Genomic DNA, 17,519 nt, shown 5'->3' with positions numbered 1-17,519 from the left:
AAAAAAAAAAAGGGCCGCCAAGTGTGACTATGGTTCAGCAACTTGTGAAATTCCTCCTTGAAATGTGACCTCAGGGGTCGTTTGGTACACGGTATTAGTTGGGATATCTCAGCACTAATTATGGGATTAATTTTACGGAAAAAGGCCAAAATTACCCCTGAACTTTGAAAAATAGTTCATCCATACCCTTCGTTATACTTTAGGGCCAATTATCTCTTACGAGTTATCTTTTATGGGGTCAATTATACCCTACTGCCTAATCAGCATTGCCACGTGGCATCATCCACAGCCCTTCAAAATTATTTTACCCTCAAATAATTTTTTACTCACTAAAATAACTTAATCCGACCGAATTTTTTTTTTTGATAAAAATAATACGGATAATTTTTCCAAAAAAAATATAAAAATAATTCCGTATTATTTTTTCTTTAAAAAAAAATTCGGGTCGGATTGAGTTATTTTTAGTGAAAAAATTATTTGAGGGTAACATAATTTTGAAGGGCTAGTGATGATGCCACGTGGCAAAAGATTAGATTATGGGTATAATTGACCCCATAGTATAACTGTAAGGGTATAATTGGCCCTAAAGTATAACGAAGGGTATGAATGAACTATTTTTCAAAGTTCAAGGGTAATTTTGGCCCTTTTTCGTTAATTTTATACCATGTTTGGTAGAAGGTATAAATTCATACCTTGTACCAAACAAAGTATAAAGTGCATTTCAAACTTAAAGATGGGATATCCCATCTTATCCCATTAATCCTGGGATTATTTTATCCCATCTCCTAGATGGGATAAATTAGTCTCAGAATTATAATCCTGGAATAGTTTTGTCTACGTACCAAACGACGACTTTTTGACCAAAATGGTGTCCTATTGACAAATCCAATAAATGGGTTTGTCAGACGTTTTGTGACCAAAATGGTGAAAACGCACTAGTCGTAATTATAAGCACCTTCAGTACACTATTTTCACGTGTAAAAATAGACGGCCCATTAAATATATTTACACTGAAGGTGTTTTGTGATCCATGACCCTTTCGTGGATATTTCAAACTTTTGGGAAAGGCTCATCCACCTTAGAGAACCTTCAGTGAAAATTTTAAAAATCAGAGAATCTGAAAAGGCAAAATTTTCTGCTCCGATGTGATAAGTGAGATAGCCTTTCCAGACCTAAAGGCTCATACATCCGAGAGAGCCTTCAACATTATTTTCTGATTCCTCTATATATGGAGCCGAATACATTGTCATATATTCATCATTTAATTCACAATCTTGAATGCTCACCAATCTGAATTTGGAGAAAAAAAAGGTTATGGATCTTTTTCATTGTAAATTGCTCTTCCCATTGAGTAAATATTTACTGATAACCGAAGTTTTTTGCAGGTCTAAAAATGTCAAATGAACATTATGTTAAGAGTTGAATTTTTTCATAAAATCTTGCAAAAACTCATTGTCACGTATGGGAATTTCAGAATGACGAGCATTACCCTGAACAGTGGAAAATGGCCATCTACCCGAAATAACAAGCCTTAACTCATTCAGATTAGTTTTCATTCTAATATGTAAGATTCTAACTAACCAATCGTACTCAACATTTAATGGAAGTTTAACAACAGAATGAGCACCACATCTATATTTAACTGTGTCAGATTCATATATTATATCACCGCCTCAATACAATGCAACTCTAACACGACATTCATTTGACATTTTTAGACTTGGCAAAATACATCGGTTATCAGTAAATATTTACTCAATGGGAAGGGCAATTGACAATGAAAAAGATCACACACTCCCCCCCCACAATTCAGATTGGTGAGCATTCAAAATTGTGAATTAAATGATGAATACATGACAATGTATTCGGCTCCATATATAGAGAGGAATCTATATATAATATAAAGCTATGCATAAATAAGGTGATATGGCACCTCTCTATGGCCTCCATTCCTATTTATCTTTTTTCTCCTTTTTTGGCATTTTTCTTCATTTTTCTACATAATTTAAAAGGCCTCATCCTTATACATTAAATATTCCTTTGCCCACGTACAGCACTACACCTATACAATAAATCACAATTAAACCCTTGAATTCAGCCCTTTTTTTTGCGCGGATTGCCCTTTTTTTGGGGTGGTCTTTAAATTTTGCCCCTCATATTTGTGGTCTTTAAATTATGCCCCTCATATTGCTGGTCTTTAATTTTTGCCCTTCGCATTGCAACTCTGAGCGTTCACGCAGAAATCATGAGGTTCTGAGTTCGAACCCCCGCTCAAGCATAAATTAAAAAAAAAAAATTTAAGTCAAGGTTTGGGTCGCGTGTACGCCGGACTCGGCATACACTTGTTATGGAATTACCAAATTTCATGCCTTATGGGCAGACTTGGCATAAGCATGCCGGGACCGGCATAACTTTGGTAATTCCTAAACAAGTTTATTCCGGTGGGGGCATACTTTTAATGGACAAACTTTTATGTCGGACCCGGCATAAACTGGTGAAGGAATTACCAAAGTTATATCGGACCCGGCATACTTATGCCAAGTTTGCCCATAAGGCATAAGTATGCCGGGTCCGGCATAACTTTGATAATTCCTTAACAAGTTTATGCTGTGCACATACTTTTAATGGCAAACTTTTATCCGACCAAGCATAAACTTGTGAAGGAATTACCAAAGTTATGCCGTACCAGGCATACTTATGCCAAGTTTGCCCATAAGGCATAAGTATGCCGGGTCCAGCATAACTTTAGTAATTCCTTCACAAGTGTATGCCGGTGGGGCATAGCGAAATTTAAACTCTGTCTTGCGAATTTTTTTTAAAATTTTGACTGTGTGGGGGTTCGAACCTGGAACCCATTGATTTTACCCGAAGGGCAAAATTTAAAGATTTCAAATATGAGGGGCAAAATTTAAAGACCACCCCAAAAGAAGGGTAATTCTGCGAATTGCCCAATTCAGCCCACCTAGCATCTTCTTTGATGGTACATTGGCCAAAAACCGTTTTCTCGTGTATTTAATCACCAATAATTACCCAATTTGTTCATCTTGTAATTGATATCCTATTTTGTGCCCTATATATATACAACTTTTCATTCTTTCTTTTTGGAGTCCGTAGCATTTTGCACCCCTAACGTATGTCCTCTTTCGCGATTTGCACCCTATCCTATTTATTTTTATGATTCGCACCCTAACCTCTTTATTTTCTTGCAAAATAATGAAACCACTCATTTTTCAAATTTCCCACGAGGGCAAAATTGGAATACAAATAATAAGAAGGAGAATGATCATAATAATATTGCATCACTGTCATGCTCCCTCAAAATCATATCATTTCTTTACCACCCAAATCCACAAAAAAAGTTTATGTCTCCTTCTTCAGTGGCTTCCTCATCAACCACCCCTAACTGTACCATAAAGCAAGTCCATGGTAGCTTGCATTTGATGAGATGAGCCACCTTTCGGAAGTGCTTGACGTGTGTGTGTCATGTCCATCTCTATCCCTTGGTCATGCAAACTCATTTTTATGATCAAATTTCCTCCCCGCGATACTTCATAACCCCCCATAAAAGTATTTTGCTCCAATTACTCAATTAGTTTCCGTTACATGCTTGACCATGATAGAATTTTTTTACCGTTATTGCCAATGGCCCTTCCATCTCTTGAAGGCCTTCGTCATCGATGCTTCACTCTCGGCCATATCTCCGACTTTTCCGTTAGTCAGTGTTTAGAGCGCGCTGTAATGAATAACAACTTGATTTCTTGCTGTATTTGGTGCTTTTACCAAGATTAGAAGTACTACTCATGCAATATTCTACTAGAACTTCCTGTATTGCTATAATATAGATTATAGTATTGATTTTCATTTGACACAAATAGTTAACTATCGTATTTCTTTAGCTTGTTCGTAACAATTTATTTTCTTGTTTCATTCCAAAATTCTGGGTAGCGGGGATCATGCATGCAAATGTGGAATACTCGGGAAAGAAATTCCAAAATTCCAACTTCTTGTGTGCAGCTAGTAGACGTGATTTGGTAGAAGATTTAATTTTGTGCCATTTCTTTCTTATTATTTGTATTCCAATTTTGCCCTCATGGGAAATTTGAAAAATGAGTGGTTTCATTAATTTGCAAAAAAATAAAGAGGTTAGGGTGCGAATCATAAAAATAAATAGTGATAGTGGTCAAATCGCAAAAGAAAGACATACATGCATGTTAAAATGCTACGGACTCTTCTTTTTGGGTATGCTATCCGTCATGTAATGTGTCCTATTGTGCATTTTTTACTTAGTCAAAGTATTTAGTAACAAAAATATTGTGTATGATCTTACTTTCTAATATTTTCATTCAGTAAATTAGTTTTTGGTATTCTATATTTGATTCTAAGCAAGAACGTAACATGTAGGCTTGTAATTTATGTTTTTACAATTCTTATTTGTAGTACATCAATTTTTGGATATATTGTATTATTTATTGCAGGGATAAGTAGAGTATCAAATGGTGGACAAATGAAATTAAAGAAGATTAGAAGATTACTATGGGGAGATTTGAGAAGGACAAGGCATTAACATCACTAGTCACTTGACATGAATGTCCGTTTTGGTAATGCTTTTTCTTTGTTTCATTTAAATAGTTTAGATTTAGTATTTTTGTATTTGACTTTGCAAAAAAAAAAAAAAAATGATTTGATGATATCTTTTTCACCAGATGCAATGTATCTAATTTTCTTGTAATCGGGATATTTAAATGGCTTAATTTTATTTTTACTAATTGTTTATTTACTCTTTTTGATTTTTTTTTCTTTGGATTGAGCTCCTCTTTTTTTATTATTTTGGCTAGGTAACTAATTTTTTCTTTATTTGTTTTGATAGACGATTACTGGAGATGTGATAAACTGTCAAAAAATAGGAACGTTGAAAAAATTATCTACAAAAATTAGTTGATCAGTTATTTCGTCGCTATTATTTTGTATGCTACAAGGTTTTGATTTTAGTTTTCATAGATTATGTCACTAAAATTTAATTCTATTTCTCGATATACAATTAAAAATTAAATTTTGTATGGTTATTTATAGTTATATAAAAGATGAAATCTACGAAATTTTATTTTTAACTTTACCTTTTAATTTTAGTAATCCTTACAACATTCTTATAAAAAACGTTAAATAAGTTTTATTGGGTACGTACATTTAATAGTATATGTCATAAAAGTATATGAATAACATAAATATATGAATTAGCTAATGAACTAACACCAAGGGATGTTGGTAAACAAAAAGATAGTATCTAAAGTTAATATTAGGAACTAACAATCTTTTGATAATTTCACTAATATGCTAACAAATTCAGTTCTGCTAAGTTTGTGTCGGTTTTCTGTTTGTTCTTCTTTTTCTCCTTTTTAGCCATTCTTTTTTTTTTTCCATCCTTTTGTTTCTGTTTAATGCAATTCAACTTAAATCTATATCTATATATAAATATAAAGCTGGGCATAGACAAGGTGATATGACACCTCTCTATAGCCAGCATTTGCGTTTATCTTTTTTTTTTTTTTGTCATTTAGCTCATATTTTGTTGCATTTTTTGAGTTATTTCTGCTATTAATCTATAGGTTAATAAAAGCCTTTTATGGAGCATTCAAGTCCACGTATGAAGCAGCCCAAATAAGCCTTTTGTCTGGAGTATTCCACGATCAAAATGCTATTAATTACTGTATTAAATCCCATAAATGGGTACTTAAAACTTTCAGTTTTAATTTTTTTTTTTTTTATTTTTTTATTTTTTAGATATCATTAGATATCATGATTATTTCTCTTTCAAAAATCCTTATAAACAATATGATAAGCAACACAAATTTAATCACTACTTCTCTAACCCAACTGGTTTTGTCTTCTCTTTTACGCCAGGTGAGTTCTTTTAGACTCTTTGTTTTTATTTTTTTTAATTTCTAGAACATTATATTGTTATATTTTATACATGACTCTGATATTTTCCCCTATTTTGTCTTTTTGGTGATTTTATGATACTATTGTTTTTGGCGGATTATATGATTCTATTTGTGTTATTCTCTTCTTCTTTCTTTTTTGATCTCTGATGCCTATGAACTTTCTTGAACCAAAAGGAGGTTATTCCAAGTACTAAAGTTTTGATACCAATTATTTTATAGATAGTGCAGCAATGCTTTTGTTGCTTAGCTATTAACGGCTAAGGTTAGAAAATATATCAACAATAGTAAATGAAGATGTTATTTTACAATTAGCTTTAATAAATAATTTTACATCTTTTCAATGAAAAGAAATTAGTAAATGATGAATCTCTCTATGGTCAAAAGGATTCTCAATAAAACTGAAGCTTGAAAATTCTGTTCTATTTTGAATTCTCTCTCCTTTTTCGACGATGTCGTGTGTTTCATAGGAAAATGTTTTAAAGGAAATGAACAATTTTTTTTAGATTTTATGAAATTTTAGTATAGTTTCGATGATTTTAAGGAAGGAAAAGAGTACCCTTAGAGTAGAGTTGTTGCCTATAACGAATGTGATGTTTCGGGTGAAGGAAGAAAAAGAAAAGACAGGTATTGAATCGGCGAGGAAGCAAGAAAAAAAAGAACCAAGAAAAAGGGGGAAAAGGTAAATGGAAGGAAAAAGATGAGGCAATCGAAGAGATTTTGTTTGCGTGCTTTTCTTCCATTTCCTTATTATTTTAGTTGTAGACGTTGTTGTTGATGCATTTTCCTTTTTAAAGATCATTAAAAAGAAGAAAGCATTAAAATGTAACTCTTGAAAGGTATCGAAGAGAAGTTAGATCAATAGTTGCTTAATATATTAGATGAACAAAGGAAAACTACATTTTAAGCATATCGACATAAAGAGATTAAAACCCATAAAATAAAATTAACAAAATAAAACTACGTTTAAACGATGTTCCACCTATATAAATTATATATTATTATATAAAATTCAAGTAATTCTGGGAGAACAAAAATCATGTTAAAAAAATTAAAGAAAAATAAAAAAACTAAGTGACAATAATCTAATCCATTTGAATTTGAAGACTAAAAAAGATTTAACTATTATGCTATGAAAAAATATATTTCATAAATTCTATAAGAATTTTATAATCGCGCGAAGCGCGAACCAATTCACTAGTGGGAAAATAATGCTGAAGGCTCTCTCAGATGTATGAGCCTTTAGGTCTGGAAAGGCTATCGCACTTGTCACATTGGAGCAGAAAACTTTTCTTTTTCATATTTTCTTATTTTTAAAATATTCATTAAAGTTTCTCTAAGGTGGATGAGCCTTTCCGAAAAGTTTGAAATATCCACTGAAGGCTCATGGATCACAGAGCACCTTCAGTGTAAATATATTTAACGGACCGTCTAATTTTAGACGTGAAAATAGTGCACTAAAGGTGCTCCACAACTAGTGTGTTTTCACCAATTTGGTCACAGAAATTCTGACAAACCCATTTATTGGATTTGTCAATAAAAGGACACCACTTTGATCAAAAATTCCCAAACGACCTAGAGTTTAGAACAAAATTATCTGATCAGAAACTGATCAATCATAATTGATTTGATGCCTTCAGAATCAAGTAGTCCGTACTACTATAGATGACTGCTTGGGGAGAAAATGCTACTATTGCGCGGCCATAACTAGTTGGATAATGGCATGAATTACTTTTAAAACTTCCTACTTGGCATTTGACCATGTGATTTGGAATCATGATTTCATATTTTGATTTCAAATCAGTATTTGTAGATGAAATTTGCCCTAAATTTTAATTTCAATTTCATATCACGATTTCAAATTCCAAATTTTCCAAAAAGTAGGATTTGGGATTCCAAATCATTATTTCAAAACAATTTAAATGTCAAACTTGACCCACAAGTTTATATTTTGTGTAAAAAGATTCATAAGATGGTAGATATATTTTTTTAAATGTAAAACTTAACTCAAAGTAACAATGTTGGTTTGTCTTCTCAATCATCTGATCGGAAATATTACATGCTCGACGTGAAAATATTGTTCGTACCATGTGGAAGAATTATGTATTAAAAATTGTGGCATTTGAACTGCACGAGATGTTTTGATACATCTAGTAACTTCAGTGGCTATAATGCAATATCGATTAATTAGCCGAATAAAAAAAAAGTTATTAGAACATATGATCATAAACTAAAATTGTATTTTTTTTTATAGGAAAAATTTGATTTTAATGTTTCGGAGGGAAGAAAAGGCGCAATTCTTGGTCATATGAGTGACATCTACAGAGGCTATAGGCACAAGATGAAAAGCAAGTAGTTCGATTTAAAAACAACTTATCAACTTCGCTTGCGAAACAAGCCTAAACTTGTTACCACAGATGAATGGAAATATTTGGTCAACCTTTGGAGTGATGTTGACTTTTAGGTATTTAAATTAATTAGTTTACTATTTTGTATTATAGAAACTAATATTAATTATTGTTTCTTTATCAACTTTTGTTCAAAAAAAAAAGAGCATGCAGAACAAGACAAATAGATCGAAACTTTCATTGCCTCCATGTATTGGAACTAAAAGTTATGCGAGACTTAGACATGAAATGGTACACATATAATATTTAGAACAAAGTTAGAAAAATTATATTTCATTATCGAAATTTAACTAATGATAATGATTATTATTTTCACAGACGAAGAAAAAAGATGAAAAAACTCCTTCTCGTGTTGAAGTTATCATGGAATCTCGCAAGAGAAAAAAAGGAAAACAAGTTGATGCTTTTCAACAAGATGCTATTGTAATTTCAATGTGTTAGTTTTCTTCTTTATCTCCTTATGCGTTAGCTTTCTTCTTTATCTCCTTAAAATATATATTTTCATATATGTTTGATTGATTTTTTTGATTGTAGGATCAATTTGACCAATCTAAAAAGCAGCAAGAAAAAAGAGAAATTTCTTTAAATGATGATGATATCTTCGAAAAAGTACTTGGGGCAGAAAAAAATGGATATCTTCGTGCATATGGCCCAGGAAAAAATATTAGTGAATATTTCGGGGGTAGACCAATGAAGGTACAACTCATAAAGCAATTAGAATCAACAAGAAAAGAATCGAACGAGCATGTGGAAAAAGTTAAAAGGGAAGCTAAGGAGCAAATTGAAGAAATGAAGAAAGAACCGGATAATAAGATAGCAGAGATGGAGAAACAATGGGAAGCAAAATTTCAAATGTTGGTTGCAGCTCAAGGCCGACAATCAAATGATGCAAATCTAACCGTAAGTAACTTATTTATATATTTTAATATTACTAATCCAATAAATAAGTGATCTCTTTATAAAATATTTATATTAATAAACAAAGCTTAATTTTTAAACGGATACTTTAATGTATCATTTTCTTATTTCTTTTCTTAATTGTTATTGCAGCTTGTGGAGTAGTGATGGAAGCATCAAAATCGATGGGGACTTGAAGAATTATATTTTATCTTGCAAAAATATATTGATATGTTTGAATAAAGTGATGTTTCACTATTTTGGATGACATTGTTGAACCTTTGGTACATCTTTTTTCTAATATATTGCATTTATTACACAATTGAAGATATATTGCTACGATATTGTCTATAAATTTCCTGTCGAAAATGAATTCTCAGCTACATTATATGGCTAACAATGTCGGTGGCAAATATTTCAATTAGTAGCTATGAAATTTTGAATTTGTAGCTAAACGTATATATAATTGCCACGCAAATGAGAATATGGATACACATTTTTATTTCCGTAGCAAATGAAGAAAATCTTTTGCTACAATTTTGTCTCTCGTGACAAAAAGTATACACTTTTAGCTATGAACTTTTGAGTTCGTAGCTAGACATATACTCCTATAATTGCCACGTATCAAAACATGGCTATAAATTTACAATTTTCGTAGCAAATGAAGGTTCTTTTTAGCTATAATTCTATTTATTTCATAGCTAAAGGTACGGCTTCATAGCTACAATATGAAAATATTTGTGGCAAATATTTTAACTCATAGCTATGAATTGTTTAGTTCGTAACTAAATATGACTGCTATTGCCATGAAACTAAGCTATAGAAATAGCCATAAAATTTGAGTTTGCGTCACAAACAAATTAAATCTTTTTCTACAATACAACACCTTGTGGCTACACTATGAAGACAACTACAAATTTTGTTCGTCGTGGCAAAAGATTAAAGTCACTTGCTATAAGTATATTTTCCGTGGTAGGAATTTTCTACCTTCGCAACTACAACACAAAAAAAAAAACTCGTAGCAATTAGAACAAGTGCTTAGCCATGGACCATGTAAAGTTTGTAGCTAACTTTTAGCTACGCTACATTTTGCTATGAATGCTACGGAAAAAAAATGTGGCTAAAGGTTTCAGCCACGGAAAATTTCATCTTTAGCTACAACGTATTCTGTAGCAATAGATGTCTTATGTTGTAGCGTCTTCTCGATCATCTGATCAGAAATATTACATGCTCGACGTGAAAATATTGTTCGTACCATGTGGGAGGATTATATATTAAAAAGAGTAGTTTCATTACAACTTTTGTTCAATATTCCTTTTAATTGAACTAAAGTTCATTCAATAGATGTTGCATTTTCCAGAAATGTCTTCTAATAGTGTATTAACTTTGTTATGAACTAAGGTTTTCTCATTTGGTAAGATTGTATAATTAAAATAGGGAAAGTTTTGATAGTTTACACAACTTGTGGTGTTTTCATGTTTATTAAAAAAAATACAACTTAAAAATTTCAAACTGCATGTTCAAACAAAACTTCAACAAATCAATTTGATTTCGAATCACTTATTTCAAAATCATGTCCAAACAGGGCCCTATAGCATCAGTTTGACTATAAGTAAAGCTTATTTGACTTAAGATGTTAAGTTTATGGGTGTGTTTGGTACTCAGGAAAATGATTTTCTAAAAAATAAGCAGTTTTTTATTTAAATATTTTTTTAGTGTTTAGTGAGCAAGCAAAAAATATTGTGCTTACCAAAAGAATTTGTATACAATCTATTCTAAGTTTCAAACACTATGGGGCATGGGGGTGGGAGGTAGGGGCCGGGTGTGGGCTGGTGGCGATGGAGGCTATGGGGGCGAGGGTGGGAGGTAGGGGCCGGGTGTGGGCTGGTGGCGATGAAGGCTATGGGGGCGGGGGTGGGTTGGGGCATGTTGAAGGGTGTTGAGGAGATAATCAGTGTGGAATATCACTTATAAAAGTTACTTTCTTTCCCTGATTTAATTAGGAAAGTCATTTTTCCGGAATTTTAAGGACTTGCTTTTTTAGAAAAAATGTTTTCCAAAACACTGTGATCAATAGAAACTCTGCTTCTCCAATTAGAGCATACTCCTGAAACTAGATTCACTCTTGTCTCAACGATTTACCTACCAAACATATATTTTCCTACATACCAAACACGCCCTATACCTGAACAATGATTTTCTACCTTCGAGTGATTTCTTACTAATTAACTGTTAAATAATGGCACACAGATTATCTCATATTCTAATCGGGAGTGCTTCTCTCTTTAACGGGTCATACATAACATGAATTTAAATTAGTCGAACCAGCAGATGTTGGATACCATATGGTTCAAATAAAGATTCTATCACTACTCAAAACTTGTTTCATTTTAGTATAATAAAATAAATGATCGTATGTTTCATAAAAAAAATTCATTAGACAGACAACTGTATTTGTACTTTCTTTTATATGTTTTACGCTAGTTGATTTACTGTAATTGCCAGTGACACTAACATGTTAGACTAGAGTAGGGGTGTTAGTGGTTTTTCAAAAACCGATTGAACCGACCGAATCGTACCGTACCGAATCGATTTTTAGGTTCTTTTTAATAAAATCGAAGGTTTTAAAATAAATTGATAACCGTACCGAATAATTATGGTGGGTTTTTATTGTATAAAAAATACCCAAAAATATCGAACCGAACCGAAAAATACATATGTAGAAATATATTTTAAATATCATAATTTTATAATACATAGCTTTAGATATTTTGTCCTTGGGATGAATTTAAATGGAGAGGGCTATAACTAAAATTTAAACCTACCCGTCAACCCTATTGAAACAAAATACATAAAGTCTCGAACACTACTACACGATAATATCATCAACTGCTCCAAAAGAAGAAAAGGTTTGGTTCCTCCTCTTCTTTTTGTTTATATTTTTTCTAAATTTTGAAAGTTCTTATTCCAATTAGCAATGGTAGTAACTACATATAACTTCATATTGCAAATTCTTTAACTAATTTTTTTAGTACAATTACTCTTTCTCCACTGCCACTGGAACCTATATGACAATTAATTTATATAGTTCTACTTTTCAATAATTTCTTATGATAAAAATAATCTTTGAACACCAATTATCATGTCTTGATACAATTGTTAGTTTGTCGCCTTGCTACCTGCAAGATCCACCAATCCATTGTACAGTTCTAGTTTTTAATAATTTTAATATTCTTTTAGAAGCAACGAATATACGTATTTATCGTGTAGTGTGTTCCTTATAAGTTATAAGTAGATGTCGTTGTATTTGTGAGCATCAATAATGTAGTGTTTTCAATTTGTTTCTTCCATAGCTTTTTAATCCTTGTTTTTTGAATTGCATTAGGTGATTTTTAAAAAAATACCTAAAATTAACCGAACCGTACCGATACCGAAAAAAAACCTATCTCATTGGGACGGTTTTCAAAAGTTTAATTTTGGTTATATATAGTAGAGTAACCGAAAAATTGGTTTGGTATAAATTTTTGCAAAAAACTGACCGAACCGAATCATTGACACCCCTACTTAGTACTCTCAGTTCTTGAGTCCCATCTTGATTTACTTTTGCCCCCTCGTGCGATATAAATTATACTTTTTGTCTTTGCTTAACATTGTTTTACACTACCGTAAAATAGTGAGATAAATCTTTATTCTTGTCATCTTTCATGTTTTCTTTATTTATCACCTTTTAAAAAGTAAAAAATGTCTAGAATTTTTGCCAAAGTCCTATAGAAGTATGCATGATACCGTGTCTTTAACTTTTACCAGTGACTATGACATGATGATATTTTGTTAAAAAAAAACTGAAAATTAACCAAACCGTACCGATACCGAAGAGAAACCGATATGATGGGACAGTTTTGGAAAGTCTAATATTGGTTCTACAAAATGAGATAACCGGAAAATTGGTATGGTATAAATTTTATAAAATAACCGCCCGAACCGTACCCAGGGGCGGATCCACTAAGGCCCAAGGGAGTGCCACGCCACCCGCAAGCTTCGGTGAAAACATTATGTATATATGTATCTATAGATATAAAATCCTATGAATAATTATATTGCCACCCGTAGTAACAGATAAAGGATAGTGCCTGTGGTAAAGGGCCGAAGATACCTCCTTGGTGATGAGGGATCAAACCTCACTTGCACTACTTTAGTTAAATTTTTGGCTTGCTTACTAAATAGACAACATAGCAGCACAGTTGCCTCTTTCCTTTCTTTTTTTTCTCTTCAATTCCTTAATTCCTCTTGACTTGCTTTTAATTATTAATACTGTTGACTATCTTTATTTATTAATTCTTGACTCTCTTTTTTCCCTCTTATTGATTATTTGCTTAAATATAAAATTTTAAATTATCATAAGTTTTTAGTCCAAAGATCTTCTCTCTCTACCATAAGAACAAAAACCTTCGTACGCCAAGTTGTTATAATTATTACTCCTTGCATCCCAATTTATGTGGTACCTTTCATATTTTGAAAGTTAAACGGAGTTTTCTTTGACCACAATCATTCATGTCTTTTAAATATTTTATAATGTCAATTATTGTGAATTATAGTACTTTTTATGTAGTTTTCAAATATTAAATTTTATGTTAAAAAATTTGAAGATCCTATGTCCGAATTCACTGTTAAAATTAACAAGTTTGACTCTCGAAATTCGAATGGTGTGACGAAACAGCTCGCAGGGAGTATGTTCTTGATGGCTCGATCAATTTGTCTAATACAAATTGAGAAAATGAATAACCCGACCCGAATATAATTTGAACAGATGAATAACCCGACCCGAAGCCCAACATAATCAAACCGACTAAATATTTAGTCTCTTGGATTAAAAAAAAAAATTGGCACCGGAACCTCCAAATCCTGAATCCGCCTCTGACCGTACCATTGACACCCCTAGACTAGAGGGTCTAAACTTGAGAAGAAAAGAAAGACACCCCTAGACTAGAGGGTCGAAACTTTAGAAGAAAAGAAAGAAAAAGGAAAAATTTGAACGTCCTTTATACCATATTCGGTTTGTTTGTCTTTCGCGTATTGTAGTTGAAGAACGATTGAGATCCTCAAATTTTAGAACTTAATTTCACGTGTGAAAGTTCTTCACTTTTAGCATTTTGTTCGCCTATAAGGCTATAATTCTCTATTCTACGAACCATTCCTTGCTAAAAACAAAAATATCAATATACATCCTCATGCTTATCAACTATCCATTATACAAAAAAAAAGTATTCAGAATACCAAAAAAGGCTAGCCGTTCTTTTTCCCTTGCCTTTAGTTTATTTTAGTTGGCCTTTACTACTTTTGCATCTTGGTATTTAATTAATAATCTTGCTTGCTTTCTTATCAATATAAATATCTTCACTTTTCTTCAAACCCCTACCTCCTACCATTAGGAAAAAAATGAACGAAGAAAAGTAGAGTAAGTTGTGTTCATATTGAGAAGTCAAAATAGAAGAGTTATACATATAGGTTAGGTAAGAAGCACTTGTTGATAGGATGGGACCACAATCACAGAGAGGTCACATTAACCTTAAATTAATGAAATAAACAAAATCGTATACTCCAACTGTTAATTAAAGGCATGCATAGGATATAAAATATGGAATGTAACCTCCATATACTTGCACGGTAAAGCCTCTACACTCTACACTATCATGTACCTTAACCTAATATAACAAATAACCTATAGTACGCTATCATGGGATCTAGCTCCTCTCTCTTCGTCTCCATTTTCCGTTTTAGAGTTTTATCTGGGGACCGACGACACTTGTCACATTCGAAAATTAATGGTTGAGATTTAATCAACTAAACTCGCCTTAACCATGATTAATACAATTGATATTTCCATATATTTCCTCCTAAAAAAGGGGCAATCCCTAAATTCTTGCAACATATTCCCGAATGCTCATTAATTAACGTTTTATTACTTAATTAATAACAAAACATCAGCAACCCTACAACAATTAAGCCCTCCAAACTAGTCATTTTTCATCACATGAAATCGAATACATTAAATCTTCTCTAACAGATTTTTGTTTTGCTTAATTAACCATTGATTTAAAAGGCGCTAATAACTTTTATTATCTTAGACGTACTTTTTAGAACCTACACATCATAAAACATAATAATTGAAGGAAATATAAAATTTCAAGCAATTCTGGTACACGGTCATTGATCTTATTTGAGGTTTTAGATTTTAAAAAAAAAAAAATACTGATCAAGGCTAGATGTATTCCGCTTCAGCCTTCATGGGATGAAAAGTTTCAGATTTCAATGGCTTAATTATTGTAAGATTGCCCTGTTTTTTAAAAAACAAAAAATAAAAATAAAACATTAATTAATGAGCATTCGGGAATATGTTGCAAGAATTTAGGGATTGTCCCTTTTTTGGGAGGAAATATATGGAAATATCAATTGTATTAATCATGGTTAAGGGCCTGATTTAGTTAATTAAATCTCAATCACTAATTTTCAAATGTGACAAGTGTCATCAATCTAGATAGGAACTTGGGGAAAATGGAAACAAGAGAAATGGAGAGGAGCCGGATCCGCTATCATGTACTCTAACCTAATATAATAAGTAACCTAATGTCTTAGTTTCTAAGCTACTAAACCAGATTCAGTTATTATGAAATATTATATCTTGTTAGATCTTAATAACTTGATAATATAATATTATATTTATGATATTAATTAATATATAGATTAAGCTAAATTAGTTTAATTTCTATATACTAATATTATAAAAAATATTAAAGATAAAATATAACTAAAGATAGTTGTATATTATCACACTAGGAATCTGATCTATGACTTAAAGCTAGTGTTCAACCATCTTTGTCAGTATATTAGCATAATTACTCATATTAAGGGATTCAATAATTTATATGTAGATAAAAAATCTATGTATATAATTTTGGGATGACCTTACGTCTACTTAGCTCAGCTCGTGCCTATAATAAGTACTTCCTTTGTTTCAATATATGTGATATTATTTAAATTTTGAGAGTCAAATAGGATTTTTATCATAATTTTTTCATATGCCTTCTAAATAATCCGATTTAATTTGTCAGTTATTTTAATTTATATACTTTTACGTAATTTCCGGATATGTTATTTTTATTTTAAAAACTTTAAAGACTTCATATCCGAATTCGCGATCAAAATTTAAAAGTTTGACTCTCGGAATCCAACGGTACCACATCAATTGAGACAGAGAAAGTGATATAATAGTAATATAGTAAAAAATTCATAATAAAAAATGACGCAAAAGGAAAAATACTCGAGATTTAACCTGTTATTAAAACGGCATTAAATGTGGGTTTGGGGAATATTTTACGATTGTTATAAATGGTCAACCATGGACCTCCCCTTCCCACAATTATACATCTAACATAAGCAAAAAACAAAAGCTGGAAATACAAGAAACCCAAAACACACAACATACATCTCAAAAATGAAGAAACTTATCCTACTAATCTTCAACATAATGCTCCTCTCAATAGGCTACTGTGGTGGCCCTTTAATTTCTCGTCTCTACTTCATTCATGGTGGTCAAAGAATTTGGATACCCAGTATGTTACAAACAGTTGGTTGTCCAATTATTCTAATCCCCCTAGCCCTGGCTTACTTTCAACGAAGAAAAATCGAAGGACCTGAGGCTAAAATCGTCTTTATAACACGACAAGAGTTGATATCATCGGCTGGTGTCGGAATAATCGCTGGTCTTGACGGTTATTTAAACTCATGGGGCCCAGCTAAATTACCTGTTTCAACTTCAACTTTAATTAACGCAACTCAACTAGCGTTTACTGCGTTATTTGCAGTGCTTATTGTTAAGCAGAAATTAACCCCGTATTCGACGAATTCAGTGGTTTTGTTAATTGCTGGTGCTGCCACGTTAGCTTTAAGAGCTAATGGTGATAGACCTGAGGGTGAGTCTGGAAAGGATTATGTGTGTTGGGGTTTGTTATGACGTTTATTGGTGCAGTGTTTTATGGGTTAATGTTGCCGTTAATTGAGTTGATTTATATGAAGGCTAAGAGAGCTGTTACGTATACTACTGTGTTGGAGATTCAGATGGTTATTGGTGTTTCTGCTACTGTGTTTTGCACTGTTGGAATGATTATTAACAAGGATTTCCAGGTAAATTTCCTCGTCTTTACAGAATTTAATCGGGAAAAAGGCTTTTTCTGCGGTAGATTTAAGTTTCCAACTGTTGTAGGAACATTTTTATATCAGG

General features: G+C 32.1%; 1 pseudogene; it reads left to right on the top strand.

The window, feature by feature from the left end:
* The first annotated feature begins 16,553 nt into the window (after window positions 1-16,553).
* LOC132034848 (purine permease 1-like) lies at window positions 16,554-17,518 on the top strand (annotated as a pseudogene).
* The last annotated feature ends 1 nt before the right edge of the window (window position 17,519 follows it).

Source organism: Lycium ferocissimum, chromosome 10 (assembly GCF_029784015.1).
Source record: "Lycium ferocissimum isolate CSIRO_LF1 chromosome 10, AGI_CSIRO_Lferr_CH_V1, whole genome shotgun sequence".
NCBI classification, from domain to species: Eukaryota; Viridiplantae; Streptophyta; class Magnoliopsida; order Solanales; family Solanaceae; genus Lycium; species Lycium ferocissimum.
Note: the sequence above shows the minus strand (reverse complement) of the source record. Positions and strands in the feature narration are given on the sequence as shown.